At 43.4% G+C, this 19,037-nt stretch overlaps 1 protein-coding gene across 9 annotated transcripts in view; it reads right to left on the reverse strand.

The window, feature by feature from the left end:
* FGGY (FGGY carbohydrate kinase domain containing) overlaps window positions 1–19,037 on the reverse strand; it is a 276,235-nt gene that overhangs the window by 185,631 nt on the left and 71,567 nt on the right. For 8 of the 9 annotated variants that reach the window (XM_065738156.1, XM_065738206.1, XM_065738165.1 and 5 more), the window contains one exon: window positions 15,350–15,414. The gene's annotated coding sequence lies outside the window, so the exon portion shown is untranslated. Of the gene's footprint in view, window positions 1–8,908; window positions 8,970–15,349; window positions 15,415–19,037 lie in introns of those variants that run through there. The other variant, XM_065738214.1, reaches the window with a different exon arrangement.

A 19,037-nucleotide genomic window follows, 5' to 3' on the forward strand; every position in this document is an offset into this window, starting at 1 on the left:
GAGCTTATCTGAGCCATCTTATCCACTGCTGATTTTTTGTTATGACACCTCTTTATATCCTAAGGAATAGATGCAACAACATCGTTCAGTGCAGAGCCCCTGAATGATGCTTCCCAGCAAGGAACTGCAAGAGTGGTGTGTGCCCCAGACCCATTCCTGCTGCTCTGGAGCTTCTGCTCCTTTGGCCACTGCAGCAAGTGCCAGGTCATCAGGCATCTCCTCCCCCAGGATGTGTGAGAGCCAGATCTTCATCTGCCTAATGGTGCTGCACATCCCTGCTACCACCAGCCCCAGCCCCACACAGATGCTGTGCGTTCGTGCTGAGATCAGAGCTGTAGGAGTCGGCCCTCCTCCGCACACCAGATGGCTCGCTCTGCTGTGCTTGTTTTGGTGCTTGCTTACCTATTTGCTCCTCGGCTTCTGACAGTCATGTGAATTTGAGAAGGGAAAAAGGAAAAGACTTCCCAAGAGCTGATAGGGAAAAAAGAGATCAAGAAGTTTCCTTCTCATGTGTTATCTCAAAACACAAGAAGTATTCTGAACCTTCTCTGAAAGGAGAGAGATGAAGAAATAAGGCAGGCACAGACGAGGAGAGCTCCTTGAGGTTGAGCCATGTGGACAGCTCTGCCAGGGCTCCACTGCCCCAGAGACAGAAGGGGACAAGTCAGCCCAGAAGAGTGCTCAGCTTGCCTGACGATTCAGCTGACCTCCAGTTTCACTGCTTAGTGAAGAGCAGATATTTTCCACTTGAACCTTCTCCTTTGAGAAATGGCAATATATAAAAGATTGTCGACCATTCCAAATGCAAAAAATCTGATTTTGCTCTCCTGCTTTTAAGAATGAGCATGTTTTGATTTTATCTGAACAAATAGCTTGTACTTCAGCGGCACTTTGCAGTAAATAAACATACAAATACACAAATAAACAGAAACTAGTGAAAGTGAAGCATGTTACAAATGTGTGAAATTTCTTCCCTAGGCTTTTTCAGTCTGGTACAATCCTACAAACTGTTGTGATTTAAACTGCAAGTTGAATGAGATCCAGCTCCTGGAGGTATATAATTATGTCAAAAAAAAACATTTCCCAGACACTGACTGCATGAAGAATCTTGATAGCATGACCCACCTGCATTCTCAAGGCTTGTAAACAAGAAGGCAAATGGCAAAAATTTTATGTTTTTTTTTTTTAATGTACCTTAGAAACATCTTACAAAAGGCTTTGTGAGATTTGTGGTTAGTTAATATAGACCACGTGATAATCCTTGTAAGCTGACATAAAGGATAGGCCACTTCATTGTTACAGCCTTGGACTGTTCCATGATAACTGGTAGACAGCTCCAGGCACTCCCTCTCTAGTGATCAAGTCAGGAGCAAATCCATAGCACAGTGAGACAGAAATTGTATCTTGTACCCAAGGTATAGCAGAAGGGCAAGCAATAGGAGGCAACTGTTCAGTTCACCATGAAAATGGCAAAGTATTGGTTAAAAATTTGTTGAGGTAAACACCTCCAACCAACTACATGAGCAGAACTACTTTCCTTAGACTTTTTCCTGTTGCAGATTACTTCCACCTCCTGTTTTCAACTTCTCAGCCTGTGCAAGCAAACATCACACACAGGGAGATGCATGCCAAGGAGCACCAGGCTTCCTACTGCTCATTCCATGGTGCAACATCCCTTCCACAAAGAAACCAGCTTGGGAATGATCTACAAGGGCGACCGTTACTCAGAAAAGCAAGTTGGTTATCCTCAGGAAACAAAACACAAGCCTTTCTATGCCCATCACCACACTGTCCTCCAGTTTTTTTTTGCTACAGATGGGGTTTGATGAACGTACCTTTTCCTTCTCCCCACCACTACCATTTCTGTTGCTCTCATATCTAGTTCCAACTTAACCAAAGACAGAACCCTATTCTCTCCATCAGTGATTTTATTTCCTTCCCTAATTGTTCCACTGCTGAAAGTCCTCCTTTTCCCAGTGGAGAGCACTTTGCCACTTTGTTTCCCATCTGATTTGAATTCCTCCCTCCATGTGTGGGCAATGAATCACTGAGTAATGGCTTTTTAAAAACTCCATGGAGAAAGTAGGTACTCAAACCTAGAAAATGTCAGTGTGTGCCTTCAACCCTGAGATCAGAAGTTCCCAAGCTTCCCTGCTGTCTGAACAGTGTCAAAGGGCTGGGTGCTTCCTTGTGGACATCTTGATGGCAGCTACCACAGCCTAAACTGGAGTCATGTTATAGATACGAATGTATGACATCTAATATTTTATCTTTTATTTGTGAATTATCATTACTGATCATGTCATATAACTATGTGACATCATCATACCATAGATAACAAAAAATTTCAAAAGAAAATTACTGAAGTTACTCGGAAGAAGAAAAAGTGCAAAAACTGAACAAGTCTGTTTCCATTCCATAGTACTGCCTGGGGAACAGAATTCTTACTACGAAACACTTCTGTGTCAGTAAGACTGTCTTTTCAGTGTAGAGTCGTAGAATCAAAGAACATCCTGGGCTGGAAGGGACCTTAAAGATCATCCTGTTCCAATCCCCATGCCATGGGCTGGTTGCCACCCACCAGATCAGGCACCAGATCAGGTTGCCCAGGGTCCCGTCCAACCTGGCCTTGAATACCTCCAAGAACCACTGAACCTAACATTTTTCAACTAGTTGCTTATCTACTACTGTCTTTTCAGATGAAAGGGAACTTCAATTCTTGTCATTGTTCCTAGCCCTGCAGAGGTTGCCTTAGCTCATGCATCAACAACAAAAACCCCTTCTAATTATGGGGTGCTTGGAAACAGTGGTCATATATTCTCACTATAGCCCGTGTCTCAGTGACATTTTCATTCTGAATCACAATTTGATTCAAGGCAAGAAATGAAATTCTTACTGCTGGAAATTCTTCAATAGTCTTTATCACCTGCGCACATGACACAGAAAAGCTGTAGTACGAATTTGTCCAGAACTTGATGTGCTTAACAAATAGCATGTTGTTTAATGACTTTATTCCCAACACCTACATGTTTTGTTCCTGTTACTTGTGCAGCTGTCACGTATGACAAAGAGATTAATTCTTCAGCTGAGGAGAGAGAAGGAGAGGGAACAGCTTACAGACTTCTAAGCATGTCTTTTTTTCCAAGAGGCAAATACAATAACAGCAGTATGGGGCTCCATGCTGGTTATGCCTCAGTGACTTCTGTTCAACTTGTTCAGCCTATAATTGAAGGATCCTTGCTCTGACTGCCAACTCTACCAGCTCATACTGACATCAGAAAACCCAATAGTGTTCTTTCTGGCTTATGGTTCATCATCGGTAAAGAATTCTGCAAATAAATTTTCCTCTGTGTGCATGAGTATAATCCTGAAAATTATGGCCTTGGTTATAATTGCACAATCCCCAGTCCCCTGTAAAATCCTTGTGGTGCACACGCAGCCCACAAGGCACTGCAGATGCAGCACTGCATCCTGCTTTCTGCTCCCCACGAAGCTTCAGCCCTGCGAGCACAGATGCTGCCCCTCTTTTAAGCTGAAGTCGCTGACTGATGTTTGACATTCAGAGCCCCCCAGGGCATCCCCCTGCTCCAGCCCTCGCTGCCTGCACGTGCCTCTGGGCTTTCAGTGGATGTGAGCTACACCTGCTTGACATGAGCATCTTTTGCTCAAAGAAAGCTGTGTTATTCATCTGCCCTGCAATCCAACTTCCGTGGGTACAGATCTGTTACAGCCACCTTTATGAGCTTCCTGCCTGAATGAACTGGGACGGAAATAAGGAACTGCAGAGCTAAATGTCAAGTCTGTAAAGTGCTATTCAAGACCAGTGTTTGATACACATCCCCACCAGTGCATTATACAGCAGTGAAAAAGGGCTGAGACATAGAAGTCTTACAGTGCAATGCAGGACAGAGAGAAAACTTAGCAGACACAGTGCTGTGTTGCCTTTTCTGAAGAGCCATCTCTTACTTTGGAAAACATTTAAACCCAATTAAACCTCAGTTTTCCTTTGGTCATGCTTCTTAAGTGTCTGATTCTGCCACAGTCCAGATTCCCATGGCATAGCTAAGAGGCAAGAAGTGACAGAGAAAACAATGTTTGTACAAGCGTTTTTACACTGAGCAGAACAATCCTTCTAAAAACTTCTTTTTGAGCAAAGTGACACTGCAGGTTTTTTCATTTGGATTTCAGACAGAGGCTCACAAGCCTTAGAGTAACAAACACATCAGCTCTCACTCAAATCAGAGAGTGACTCAGCACTGCAAGGAAAAGCAAGTCTAAATGTTGAGAAGTTTCAGCGAAGCCAGCCGAGGAGTGAGCAAGCAGGAGTCCAACTTGGAATCAGACACAGAATTTGCATCAGGGGAAAACTTTACTGATTACATTTTGGAGGGGGGTTGTCACAGGGCTGTCTCACTGCAAGGCTGAATCTCGTGTTTATATTGGATCCACAATCAAATAATTCCCTTCTGGGTATAAAATCACTCCGAAGAATTCCAGGAAGCCCTTCCTTACCCAGGAAGCTAGTTCAAAGTCCCCAAATACATGAGAAGAAAATAACTTTCCTTCCACGTTTCCCAATCACAGGCACCTCCTTCTGGCTCTGGGACGACCCTAGCACTATTTTCAGAGTTCTCGTCTTTCACCCGTATCCACAAGGCAGCTGGCCCCACGGAATGGAGCAGCCCAGCCCTGCTCCTCTCCAGCTGGGGATAACTTGTACTGCTCACAGATTTCTTGAGAGCAAGCCCTGAGATAACCCGCGCGCAGAGATAACCCCTGCTTGCCTTCCTGCATCTCTTGACAGCTTCTGGAGGAGTCTCTTTGAAAGCAGGACTGAAGGGGTCAGATGAGGGGTACGGGAGATAAGGAAGATTGAAGGGTCTGGGGGAGGGCAGGGGAACGGGGGGAGGTTTCACAGGGGCTGGAGCTGCCTGCAGTCGGAGGGCTCCGGGGCAACCTTCCACAGTGACCTGTGCATCCGTCTGACCAGCACAGCTGACAAATCCCGGGTCATCTTTCTAATCTTCTATCCTTTACATGCAGAAAGAGAACAAATGCTTTTATTCTTATGCAGATAGAAACAAAGTCCAGTGACACGAAGCTGCTGCTCCCTGCCTAGGCTCACAGTGAGTCTGCTTCACGAACAGCCAAATGTGGGCACAGCAGCAGCTAGCATCACCTCAAACCCTCAGGAGAAGCCATGAGGGGACACTATGACCAATCTCATCCTCTGCCAACACATCTGCTTGGGCTGGGAATCCAGGCAGGGAATTGGGTAAAAGGAGCAGTAGTGCCATTCCCTTACTGACAAACGTCAGCAAACAGCGTGTGTGCTTCTGAGCTGTTACGTCCGCGTCCTACTCACGCTCACCCCAGACGTTCCTTTTTAATATCCTGTTCTGACTGCTCTACATTTATCATGCAAATTAATTGCAAGTACACACAGAAAATAAAAATTCAAGTTGGTCTGCATCAAGATTATAAAACATGAGAACTAGTTAGGGGTTTTAATGATGCTCAGTGTTAAAGCCATGCTCCCGCTGCACAAATACGCAAGGACAGCGTGCACCATGAGTTGTATTTATTTCAGATGAAAGTACTTTGGTTTCCAGAATCTTCTAACTAGCACCTCTGGAGAGCTCCCAACTTTCAGATTTCTTGCAAACAGCACAAACTGAACTCCAGAGCCAGTAACACTTGATCATCCCAGTAAAGTTCACTGGTGTAAGCCCTGTGGAGTCAGTGAGAAAGCAGCCCTGAGCACTAACAGATACAAGCTCTGGATTTAAGATTTGGAAGGGAAAAATTTATCTCAAGCACTGTCATAATGGCAAAAGTTGGAATGTGATGAGAACTTTGGTAATCACATTTCTTACCTATTGGAAAGAAATATTTTGTCTCCTAAGCAGATCTTCCCATATCTGAAGGCTACACTGTTGTGCAGAATTGCTCTGGCAGGGAAATGACTGCAGCTCCCAAAGGCAGTGCTGCCTCTGCCTGCTGCTCCTGAAGCAGAGATGGCATTATGGCTCCCCTGGGGCATCCTCAGCTCCCACCATGGGGCCTAACATCCATCTCTATGCTGATATTTTTCTGCCCTCTACTCTTGTGCTGGCCACTAATCTAGGGAAGATAAAATACTGACCCCCATGACATCTACTCAGCCCTACAGTACCCCAGTCTTTCTGGTAAGTGTACCTGTTATCGGTGTATTGTCCCAAACACAACAGCACGCTTATGAATTAAACAGCAGGGGAGTATAAATCAGACTCAGCATTTACTGCAAGCATTACTCTCAGAAAAAAAGGTTAAAAAGACATCCCAACCCGAGATCAAGAAAGCATTGCAACTACTGCCTCTAGTCCAGTGAGCTTCTAACAAAGTGAAAATGCTGTGACATCAAGGGCAACGTTCAGCAATCAGGCCTGAAACAATTCATGCACCAGAACACTAAGTGCAGGGAGTTTGGCTTTGATTTTCATGCTGCAGGGTCAAATGTTTTGACAAACAGAATCACAGAATCACAGAACTGTAGGGGTTGGAAGGGACCTCCAGAGATCACCTAGTCCAACCCCCCCCCCCCTGCCAAAACAGGCTCCTTAGATCACGTTGCACAGCTAGGTGTCCGTGTAGGTAGGTGTTTTTCTACTTAAAAGACTTTGGGACCAGTTCCTATTTCAAGTCAATCTTCACTGACAAACAGCATTTCATATTCAGAAGGTGGGCTTTAGGATTAACAAGCATTTCCTCTCAGCTTCTCTAAGACAACATGAAGAACTTTGTTCTTTGGACTCACTGCATGAGACATGCCCTAAAAAAATCTTCTGGATTGTTTAAGTGCCAGCATAAGGCACTTAGAAAAGAGGGAAACAGATACTGTGTGGAACAAAAAATTGTTTCTGCATCATTGGTTCCTCTCAGAAACTTCGAGAAAAATGTTTGATGTGCACAACACTACTGCCTCTGTTACAGACTTCTTCAAAGTCTGAAGAAAAGGATGCTATGAAAGGGACCTCCTACAGAGTGCAGCTCATTTAGCCTGCTTCTGGACCAACTCTGGTGGAAGGGATAGGGTCCCCATGACTCACACCACCTTCACCTCTCCCACTCCAGCAAGGGTTTTGTCAGCGTCACTGGGATGTTCAAGGGTGCTGCATTCCTAAAGCACAGAAAGCTTACTTCTCTTCAGGGAGCGCAGATCCAAGTGGATGAAGCACCATGGAGAAAGCTATTTGTGCCTCTTTATAGCTCCCCACTGTTCACACAAAGACTGAATATGCACATAAATGCATGTGAGGAGCAAAAATAATACAGTTATCTTGGTCATCAAAAATGCTCTGCAATTTTGGATCTTTATTTACATCTACCTTCTAAAAGAAATCTTGAACGCTGCTTACATTTATTGATTTGTTTTTGATGTACTATAAGAAACAGTGGAGAGTCTGAACTTCCCTGAACATGGTCTGAAGGATTTATCTGGACAGGAAGGAGCATAACTTTGTAAAGATCAATGATGTGACTACAGAACCAGTGATAAGTAAAATAGTGCGGTCTCATTCTCTAAGGGAGAAAAAAGAAATGAGAGAGAGGTTATCACCATGAAATACTAGCCACAGATTCGATAGAGGATGAAAGAAAAAGATTAAGATGTGGATTGTGGTTCTTGTTCAGATACACATCTTTAAAGGAGTACATGTCACCTAATAAAGTCATTTTTGCTCCATCAACCAACTGTTAATCTCTGGTAATGTGTTCCAAGTTACTGATGGAGTTGAAATAGGTGGAAAATGAATGCGTCGTGCAGATCCTGGATACCTGCAGTTGTGAGGCTGTTGACACAGCAGAGGTTTGGTGTGCTCCTGCTGCAGCCGTGTTTCCTGTTTCTAAAAACATGCTCTGTTTGAAAAGGGGCGACTATGGGCACACATGTGCCGTTTATAGCTAGCTTTGTGCCAACATAAATCAGGCCCAAATGCCATCTCGGTGACATAATGTAAGACTTACGCTTAAGGGAGTCCATAGGCACAAGTAAGTGGGTTCCAAAGTAATTAATTTGACGAGTCCACTTACATTTCCATCTCACAACCAGACAGACTGCCTCGTGGTTCCCTTGGCTTCTTAGTGTCAGACTCCCCAAAATTCACTCTTCCATTTCCTTCACTTCCTCACCTTTCAGGGTCAGGACTTAACACAGTAAAGGGAAATGAAACAGAGAAAAACAAAACAAGCTGTGAGCAGATTAAAGCAACATCTGACGTCAAGAGGTACACAGCTTCTTTTTCAGCTACAGGTAAGAAGTAGCAATCATTTTGTGTCTGCAGCTCCCACTATAACCAAAGCTTTAAAAAAAAGGAATTTTTCTCATTTTTCTCAATTTTTTTCCTTACTTTTTAAAATGTTGCAGCATTTCAAATGAACTCTATTTTATGTTGATGTCTGAATTCTAGTATGTTATTATTATTTGCTCACAAATGATCTGAGAAGTAGACAGAAACCTTCCTACAATTCCCTCAGCTATCAGTGCCGTAAATGTACAGCTTCTGAGACAAAGGTGTTTGCAGAGTAAGGCACAGAAATGTGTCCTTGTTAGAAAGGATGGATCAGCCCACTGCTGTCTGCTAAATGTCTTCTCCTGAGCAGGAGGGAGAGGATTACCATCAGACTGTGACTCTTGCAGAATCTGCTCTGACTGCACTGTTCACACACCCCTCAGCTCAGAGGAATTCACTTGCAGGAGTCAGGGTCCAATTCCCTCCCCAGGAGTATCTGAACATTAACTCACACTGCCTTCAGCAGAGGCTGGATTAAAAGTAAGTGACGAGGCATTCAATTAGTTCTGAGATAAAATGGCTCATCCAGAAGCAGACTTGAAGAGATGTTTTATGGGATGTAATTAGCTGTTGCTTACCCAGTTTATGTATGCTTTCCTGAGTCAATGGGCATGAGGCCATTTAGCAATTCAGCCTTAAATCAGGGATTCCCACGTTTTCGTGGCAAAGAAGGCTGGAACAGATTCACAAAGCCAACACAAAAGTAATAAAAGGTTACTAGCTGTGTCCCACAACATTTCTCCCTACACTATGCTCACACCTCATTGAGGAGCTCAGAGGAATTCTATTATATTTTCATCAAACTGCACTGTTTCTATCTTCATTCCAGCAATGCTAGTGCAAAACCTGTTTCTGCCGGACAGCCTATTTCAGTCTTCATGACTTTTAAAGAAGAAAGGACAGTGACAACCAGGACATTTCCAATGACATCTCCTCTGGTTCATTTTAAATGTTCAACATCACTTTCTGAAAGGATTTCAGCTCTGTCTCTGATCTACCCTGATGAATGTGCAGCAGGTGAAAGGGCTGCCTCAACACTTAATGCATGTATCTCAGAGAGTTTCTATAGAGGTCATCATCAGAGCATGATCGATACATGATGAAGGAATATGAGAAGCCAGTAAGAGAGGTCAGACTTGGTGAACAAGTGCCCAGAAAAAAGAACATGAAAACAGGTAGAGTACAAAAGAGCATGGCAACAACCCTTCCTGATGAATATGTATTCACATATACACACATGGAAATAAAGAAACATGATGAGGGTTAAGTGTGCCATAAGAATCTCTTATTTTAGAGAAGGAAATGTAATGATAATATGATTTTAATGTTTATGCAAAGATAATGAACAGGTAGAATAACTGAACAAAACCATTAAACGAGACTAAACTCCCCAGACACAGTTACACAGTTTAACTTAACTCATGCTTATATAGGGCTCTCTTAATCATGTCTAAAGACAACTCAGCCTTCAGAAAAATAAAAAAAATGTTCTGAGTTTTTAAGGGTGGGTCTGCAGCTCAGGGGTGACATAGCTTTTCAACAAGTCATTCCAAATTCAGAACCAAAGTGATCTGCTACAAGGCAAATGGATGATTCTTCCAACTCAGAGACAAAAGGGTCCTGAAATAAAATGCACTGCAGTAATCAGCCACATCTAACACAGATGTTAACACATCTAACAAATGTGAGAGTAGGGGAGTTACTGTGAGTATGCAGTAGGAAAGAGATAACAGACTTGACGATTGCCTATTTTTAATTTTTTTTAGGAAGAGAAATGTCTTCTGTCACATCCTATCTATTGCCTGCAGTATCTTTTTGCAACTTCCAAACTTCTACCAGTTAGGAAGTGAACACTCTTACTTGAAACGTGATGGTAGGATACCCTGTATTGATGGGATGATATCATATGCTAGATGAAAGATCTCTCTGGTCCTTCTTGTATCTGTGGTTGTGACCACAATTGAAAAATCCAAACAAAGTAGAAGTTTGCAGTAGGCAGCTATTGGCAAGTCTGCTCACAAAGAGATTTTTCTTGCATTTTTCAGGGTTCTCCTGAATGATGCCTAATCCAGGCGATATTCTGTAGCAATGACACCTTCAAAAACTCCTTAATCTATGTCATAATCTGGCTTCACCACCAAGCTCCTGAAACTCATATGCATGTGGTTCAGAGAACCCACTCCTAAAGTGCAGAGAAGTGCCCAAAAGTGGGGCACATCAAGCTCCAGCACTGAGATTCTGAATAGAAAGGACAAAAATGTAAGGATTTCCCATGTACTCCCAGCTTGCTGGTGAGCACGTGGCCAAGCTCAGCACCCACCAGTTCCTGAAACAGATCTCAGCAGAGGTTTGTATCCAGCTCGTGACTTCTCCTTTCCCTGCTCCTCTGCACAGACCAGATGCTGAGCCCAGGTGGTGCACTGAGAGCCTGCTTTCCAGCTTCCCTGTAGGATCCAACTTCTGGCTGTACAGAAGTGCTTCAGAGAGGAACAAAGGAAGAGGAAGCAGAGGCTGCTTCCAGCAGCAGAAGGGGCAGGGGCCCCAAGCTCCTGTTGGAGCTTAAAGTTGGAGGAAAGGTGGAGCAAACCCATAGTGTAGGAGGACACAGGAAAAAAATCTGGAGAAGTGCTGATATAGATCCTTAGGTCAGTGTAACCAGCAAAAGATCACACAGTCAACCAGGAATGAAATCATGGCTTGAGCATTGATTTTGTGCCACCAATAAAATCCTGTGGGTGTAGTCATTTAAAGGGTAGGCTGTGCCTGGCTTTTTCATACTTAGGAGCACATGCAGTCACTCTAGCCAGGGAGCTGAAGGGAAATGATTTATGAGGACAGAGCTAAATGCTTATTGCTAGGTTAAACAACAATAAGGGCAGACATAACAGCCTACAAATACCCATAGGATTAAATGTCAAGGAGTGTGAGGAGTTGTCTTGAACAGTGAGATAAATGTGCTAAGACTGAGGTGCACTGGCTTGTGGTACACTTGCCCAAACAGCTGAAATTTTGTTGGTTGTGACTAGCTTAGGCAAAGCATGAGCAAATGAAAGGCAAGGAGTGATTCTGCCCTGCTGCACAGGTGAAAGGGCTTACTCAAATCTGTTCCACATTCAGATTAGCTCCACTTCTCCACCACAGCAGAAGATATCTGCAATGCTAAGCAAGGTATAGGAGTTCAAGACAGTATTATGGAGACATACTGCAACTGCCTTTCCTATTATGATTTTTTGACAACAGCTATTACAAACCTTATTTCATCAAGAAAGTTTCAAGTTGATTGTATAAATGAAAAAGTCACATAGCTGCTATTGCAACAAGTAAGCATATAAGATCACTCATAGCTAGAAAGACTATCCACCACAGCAGTTTCACTACAATTAACACCCAAATTACCCTGCATGGAGGATGTGTTAACATTACACCCTATTTCATGCCCACAGAAGCCCCTGCAACAGCTCTTCAATGGGCCTGAACTTCATTCTGTGCTGAGAACCAATATGAGGGGTGAGCTCCATCCCAAGATCATGTTTCCAGGAGGTGAGGATTTCAGCAGGGGCACTGGGGAATGTGCTCGATGCCCCAGCTGGGGCAAAACTGCTGCTGGGGCTACACTGAGAAAGATCCCAAGGAGAAGGGAAGGAATGTGAGGTGAAAAACAAACCTGCTGGGAAAAAAAAGCACCTTTGGACTTTGTTTCACAGCACGGCACTGCAACCTGGGCAGGGTTAGGAGCAAGAGGTTACAACTAGCAAGGTGGAGAGGTAAAAAGGGATTGCCTCTGGATTCCTCAGATTGTGAAATTATTGCCTCACTAAAGGAAATACGTACAGGGGGGAAAACAAATGCTACATATGCAGTCCTGAGCCATAGTAAGGGGAAGGCAAAAGGAAAACTAAAACAAAGCAAATGCACTGCCACAGGAAATGAATGTAACCTAAGATACTCTGTATCTCCCTCCTTTCTGGCAGATATCTTTCCCAATCACTGCGAGTTGATCTGTGTGCATAAAGCGGATGTTTCCTTTTCTTCCTGCCCTGACTGGGATACTGGATCACCAATGAGCATGTTACTTCCCCCTGGGCTGTCAGGAACACCATGTGCACTTATCCCTGACTCCTGGAAAACAATCCCAGCACCGGGTGCCCACTGACAAGAAAGAAGAGACAAACTGTTCCTCTGTACATATGAAGAAGATAAATTGCTCATGGACACCAAAAAATCCTTTTTTAGAGGAGCTACACATGGTTGATTCCTGTGGAGAGAGAGAACTGAGTGAAACCCAGGGAAGCTGGGGAGAGATTTGCTTTGGCTGAGCGTCAGGAGGTGGTTCTCTCAATGGCTATGGGGCTTCAGTCCATGTGCAGGACAAAAGACATGGCTGAAATGAGATAAAGAGTATCCAAAAACATACTGTAATTGGTCTGCCTTCTTAAAACCAGGAAAGAGCTGAGCATGTTGGAGGAAATTTCACTTAATGTCTCATTTCAAAGCATTTTTCCAAAGGATGGAGTATTCAGGTACAAAGAACCAAAGCAGCCTTCACCTTCAGCTCCCTATTCTCACTGTCAAAGGTTTACAGGTGGCAGGAAAAAAAAATTACTGAGGCAAAAGAACCTTGTAATTAAATCCTTAATTCGAGATTCAGGTTCTTCTTCTCACTTGAGCTTAATGCCTATAAAAGAGTCACAACAGGAGGTGCCCTACATAAGTGTAAACACCATGAGGCTTGAAGGTACACAACAGACTCCAGAAGTTTGTGAGCCATGGCACTCTGTCAGGAGGCTGCAGTGGGAAGAGCTGATTGACGGGGCAGCAGCATCGCTCCCGCGGCAGATATCTCCAAGAACTTAAATTCAGGCTGTGTCATGCTATGTAAAACTGTGCCAGGGACAGATTCTGAGTCTATTGTGTCCACCTCTGTGTTGTGGAGGGAAAGTGTTTTCCATCTTTTAGACTTGTATGGGGCTTTTATTATTCAAGATTTTTAAAAGAGCAGGAAGGCAAAATCATTACCTGAACAGAACCATTTGAGTCATAAACTCTGACTCTCTCAAAAACCCATTTTCCCTCTTATAACAGATTGCAGTGAGCCAGACACCTTCCGCCCTCTGCTTTTGTTTCACTAGTTTTGTGGTGTATCACAACACGCCGTACTAAAACCCGAGGTAGGAAACGAAAAGAAGAAAAGAATCTGTTCTGTGAATCTTTACTTCTGTCTGGAATCCTTTTCTGGATGTTTATGGCATCCCATAAAGTTGCTGAAACATGCCTGCTATACTTTTAATTGTCATTTTAAATGCCAAAACCCAGAAGTCCTGCTTACATTGTATGCGAACACAGTGTCTGCTTATGTTCAAACCCTCAGGTGCTTTAAATAACTCTACTGTACACAGGGAACGTTGTTCATTTTGTTTTTACAATTTTTGCCTGTGTAGAAGGAGCTATAATGTCTTGAGAACATAAATGTATGTTCATAACCACGGAGCGAGATCACAGCTGGAATCTACCTGAGCCTTGGATCGTATTTCAGCAGTGGCAAGAAGCGAAAGAGCAGCTTATTTTCTCTGTTTAATTTACAAGAGCTACAACTGGAACGGCACATACTAGACTTACTGATGTAACACACAGGTGAGTGTGTTACAGGTCCACCTCTGTGCCGGGTCCCCAGGGAATACTGGGCTGTTTCAGCCAGACTTAAGAGCTGTTACTGCTGCAGCCTTGGAGGAACCTGGTCTGAACCCTGGTGAGCTAGTAAAGGTGGCAGCTGCCATAACAGACTTCTGTGCAGGCTACAAATTTGGGGCATAAAATGGGGTCTTTTTATTGATTCCAGTGAGTTTTGTATCAAGCATCCATTGTTCTGCCTTAAAGTATAAACCATTACAGAGAATTCATAAGCAAATTTGCTTTTTTCTTCCAAGGATTAAACAGTAGCAGATCGTAATTTCCTTTAAATGCATCTATTATTCATCAGTATTCAGTAAGTTTTATTAAGAGCTGAAAAACAGCATATGTATTTTTATACTTGTTTCCAGTCTGTTCCCTACTTGTGTTCTGCAGCATCCATTTTTGGTTTAGAAGTGACCAGTCATAAATTTCACGGGATAATATGTGTGCCCTGAGTAAAGACACAGACAAGTACCTGGCCTATGTTCATTTTACACGTTAATTTGCTGTAAATAATCTCACATGCAGTTTTGCCACTTACTTTCCGTAGGATTCTCTGCAAGCATGTTGACATACTGCGGCTTGCAGAAAGCAGACATGTAGTATTTATGAGCAGAGAGGAAGTAAATTAATTTTAGTGTTTGATTCAACATAAAAGGTTTCTGCAGTATCCATTTACCCACAGTACTAAGAGAAAGTACAGTCCCTCCACTACTCCAGCCATATTACCAGGGAAGGAAAATTCTGCTGAGTTAGGACTACAGACGAGGGGTTAAAAAAAGAGAAGCTTCATTTCCCAGTGTACATCCTATAACTCAGTCCTATAACAGCTCTCATTATTTGCAGTGTGCACAGCAGAGGGATAGGTGGAGAAATGAAGCCATGCGTGTAAGGCAACCACCCTTTTCTTAAGCAACTACCATTTTTTTCTAATGATATGGATCAGGATCACTTGGGGACTTCCTTCCCTTGAAGTCTGAGTTTCCTGAGAGGAAGGAGAGCTGAAATACAGGAACAAGTGGTTGCACATCATTTCCAGCAGTGTAATAGACCTTCCTTATTAACACAGGTTTAGGAACCACATCTGAATCTCCAAACTTCCTGATGTTCTCTCTTTGAAAGGAGGGATGATGGGTCAGGAGATGGGTGGAGAGGGTGAAGAGGTGGTTCTGTCCTCTTAAAGGCCTTTCAGGCACGACAAAACTGCTCCCATAACCTTAAATCTACCATAAAAAGTAGATTGCAATACAAGTGGGAAATACAAGGAAATCCTTCAGCTAATAGAAGGTGCTGGACTGGCACCAAACTTCTGCTAGAAAAGCTGTTTATAATTAACAATGATTACTTACAGTGTTATTGCAAGACCATTAGAGGACTCAGAGATTGAAGGATATCTGGTTCATCTGGATGAGACCTGGAAAATACAGTGTCATGTATCAGTAAACACCCACAGCAAACAACATGTTCTTTTTATGAGCGCTGTTAGAAAAGGAGGAGAAGTCCAAAACCAGTCTGATGAGCTGCTCCATGACCAGAGAACATAAAATCTGCACTGATCACTAGTTCACCACTGATACAAGAGAAGCAAATCAAATTCACTTGATCAGAACATCAGGGTTGTGTTCAGGATCATTCTTAAGCCTCTGAAAGGGTTAATGGGACCCAAGAGATAATAAATACATCATGCAGCTGTGTAGGTGCTAGGAAGATGAATATAGGTTGATTTTTAAAACCTTAACCTATGCAGAGTGAGTCATAATCTCTACCTTGCATCACGCAGAAAATGGGCCTTTAGAAAATGAACCCACAGTGAATGGGCTGCTAGATCTCAAAAAGCAAGCATCCTGTTCTCCTGCCTACAGCCTGCCCGGTCCTAAGGATCAGAACAGCTGTTCTGCATAGGTTATAACACGATGGCAACAATGGGGACCAAACACATGTTTGTGGGGTTGATGCATTTCTCTTCTGAGGACAAAAGGTTTTGACTGAAACAAATGCTTTTATATCGTGAAAGATTCATTCTTAATCATAAATGTGCATTATTCTCATCACAACTGCTGCTCTGCCTTGTAACACTGTTTGCTTGTTCAATTATACCTCGCTCACAGTAACTTTTTAATTAATAGCTTCATTAGGAAAACCTTGAAGGTTTGGATAAATAACATTTGCTTTTGAGCATTTCAACCACAAGTTTCTGCATGAAGGAAATTTCTCTATTTTGTAGTCACCCAGGGAAAGAAAAGCAAGTAGAGAGGAGGTCTGCATGTTCACAAGATCTCTGCACTGAGGAGACAGAATAATCATCTTTTGTTGAATAGGAAAATAATGCAAAACAAAGTAAACAACGCCCTTTTGTTCTGCACAAGAAAGACAGGGCTTTAATAGTCTTTAAACGAGATAGAAAATTTCCATCCAAATGGAACCGTGGAGTAGGTAGACACATTACAACGTTTTGGAGCTCAGTGATTAAATTTAATACTGTGCCAAACGGCGATTAGTTGATGAAGGGCATTCATAAATGGAATAGAAACAAGGGAAGTGTGGCCCCAGTATAACACTGGGCCTCCAGTACACTTTGGTGCTCAGCTTTTTACTTTAATAACAGGGTCAAATGAAAATAAGTTTAATTTGATTTATTTCCCTAAGGAAGCTCAGTGGAGTTGTAAGCACAGGCTGACTGGTACATATTAGTGAAACTTTGGCTTCAGGGTCAGATCCAAGAAAAGGGCTTCGGTGCCTATTGAAGTGCAGCCATTTATTCTTTTCTTCAGCATTTTTCCAGCTCGCTAACTCGATCCCCCTGCTCAGAGTATTGGTTCACGTGAGTCCCATTCCTAGACACCGAATTCCCCCAGCTCAGCGTGCAAAGTGGCATCCTAATTAAGGTTCTGAATCCCAGCCTCAGAGCTGGGAACCTGTGTCCCTTATGGATCTTTGCCTTAGTACATTAAACTCCTCTGCTGACCCCAGTGCGACATATTGTCCTTAACGCTCCACACGTGTGATTGATGATCCAGGAGAACAGGAGCATAAATCCTTCCTAACTTATCTGTGTTCTCTGCTAAGCCCATCTAAACCAGGCAGTGAGCATGTGGTGTGCAGGGAAGTCAGCAGCAAAGCATGAGCCCCACGCACAGGGAAAGATCAGGTCTGCTTCAGCAAACAGTCACTGCTTCGGCACGAAACGCAACATTACTCCCTGAACTCTGCAAAGTGACCAGTGAAGAAAAGGAAATTTTCTCTCCATTTTCTTCTAAATGAACTGTTTCAGCCCATCCCAGCATCTCAAGTCTCACATACACCAAAAACATGAGCAGAATTAAACTGTCATCGGTGTAGACTTGACTCCCGACACAGCTCCTGGACCAGATTCTGTTCTTAGCTGCAGTAGCATAAATCTGCTGGTTTTGCATGGGCCTCCTCCAGTCACATTCTGATGTAAGCAAGATCAGAATCTTTTTTCGGTGAGAAGTACAGGTCGCAGATTCTGGTGAAATCTCATCTATTTGTACCAGAGAATTTAGAGTTCAGAATTTCAATAATAGCAACATGATTGTTAAAAATGATGAATTACACACAGTGTCTGAGGCATTTTGCTTAAAATTTGAAACCCATTCACTCATTAACAACAACTCATCACCACGAAGCATGTAATGCGTGCTAACTAAGCTGCAGCCATCATCCCAAGGAAAGAAAAAAGTCCAGGAAAAATTCTCTTGGAGTCTCTATTTAGCACCTCAATGAATGGCTGTGTGAAGCTCCTGCCAGGATCCTCCATCCCAGGAGACTTCCCTGCCTGCCAGGGGGGGCTGGGAGCTTTTATCATTGGGGGCAGATGTGATTTGTACCTTAGAAAAGTTCCAGGCTTATTCTTCATGTATGATTTGAGTTCCAGGCGGTGAATCTGAGAGGGTTTCTCCACAGCCAAGAAGTGGAGCAGTTTACTGGAACAGCAGCAGCTTCTTCTGCCTTAGGAATGACTGTTTCCACAAGGAAGGTACGATGTTTTACATTCTGACCATTTTGGCAAAGAGTCTGCCTGCTGCCAAGAGTTGGGTAGGTATTTAATATCTATATAATCACTTCCTACTGCGAGAGGGTCAGGTAAGTGAAATAACTATAGCCAAAAGCGCCTTTGGTCAAGTCTGGTAGAAGTCTAGCCTGTAAGTAAATACATCCCTCTGCTGCACGGAGCACATCCTCTGTCATGTGATGTCTCAGCCATTTCCTGGTACTGCCACTCCAACAAATACTTCACTTTATCTCCCTCTGATTGTAACATGGGCAGTTCCACTGCTGAGGTTGCTGCTGCTGCACTTTCTAGTGTCAATGGCCTGTTGTGAGCTGGAAAAATACCTACCGAAAAAAAACAGTCAAGCTCTTGAATGACACCAAAGGCTCTCTCTGCCTTTTATGTAGCACACTGGGCAGTCATCCAGTTTGTCAGTTCTGCCTGTTCTGCTCCAAACCGAATGTCTCAGAATCCAGCCTGCACTAACCATCAGGTTTTCAACAAAAACTGAAGCAAAACATCAGTTTGCTGCATATGATCAGTGTACCACATGGCTTTCCCTCAACCTCAGCCTGGGTGCCTTACATCTAAACACATGGATTTTGTTTGTTCAGGCACCTGGTTGGGGTAAAAGGCATTGTATGTGTGTGATGGGGTGGTAAATCCTAAACTCATCAAAAGTCCACAGGTGATGCCTTGCATGATGGTAAGAAATAACTCATTTCTGGATGAAATGCCTAAAAAAAGGTAAGTAACCCGGATGGTAAGAAGTAACTGCTGGCTACTGGCCAGCTCCTGCATGCGTGGATGGAGCAGGTGGCCCTGTCTGGTGGCAGATCCCACTCAGTGCTGAGCAGGCTCCACTCCAGCCTAAGCAAAGTCCCCCCAGAGATGCTGGGAAAGGACGCAGTGGCTCTTGAAAAGATCCTGCAGGTATTCAAAACACAGCTGACAATGGTGCAGCTTTGCTCCCCGTCAACATTTTGGGCAATGCTGTTCAAAATTTTGCATTCGTTCACTACATT

This window comes from Cyrtonyx montezumae, unplaced genomic scaffold, assembly GCF_038088225.1.
Source record: "Cyrtonyx montezumae isolate F1298 unplaced genomic scaffold, pur_monq_1.0 scaffold_1, whole genome shotgun sequence".
NCBI classification, from domain to species: domain Eukaryota; kingdom Metazoa; phylum Chordata; class Aves; order Galliformes; family Odontophoridae; genus Cyrtonyx; species Cyrtonyx montezumae.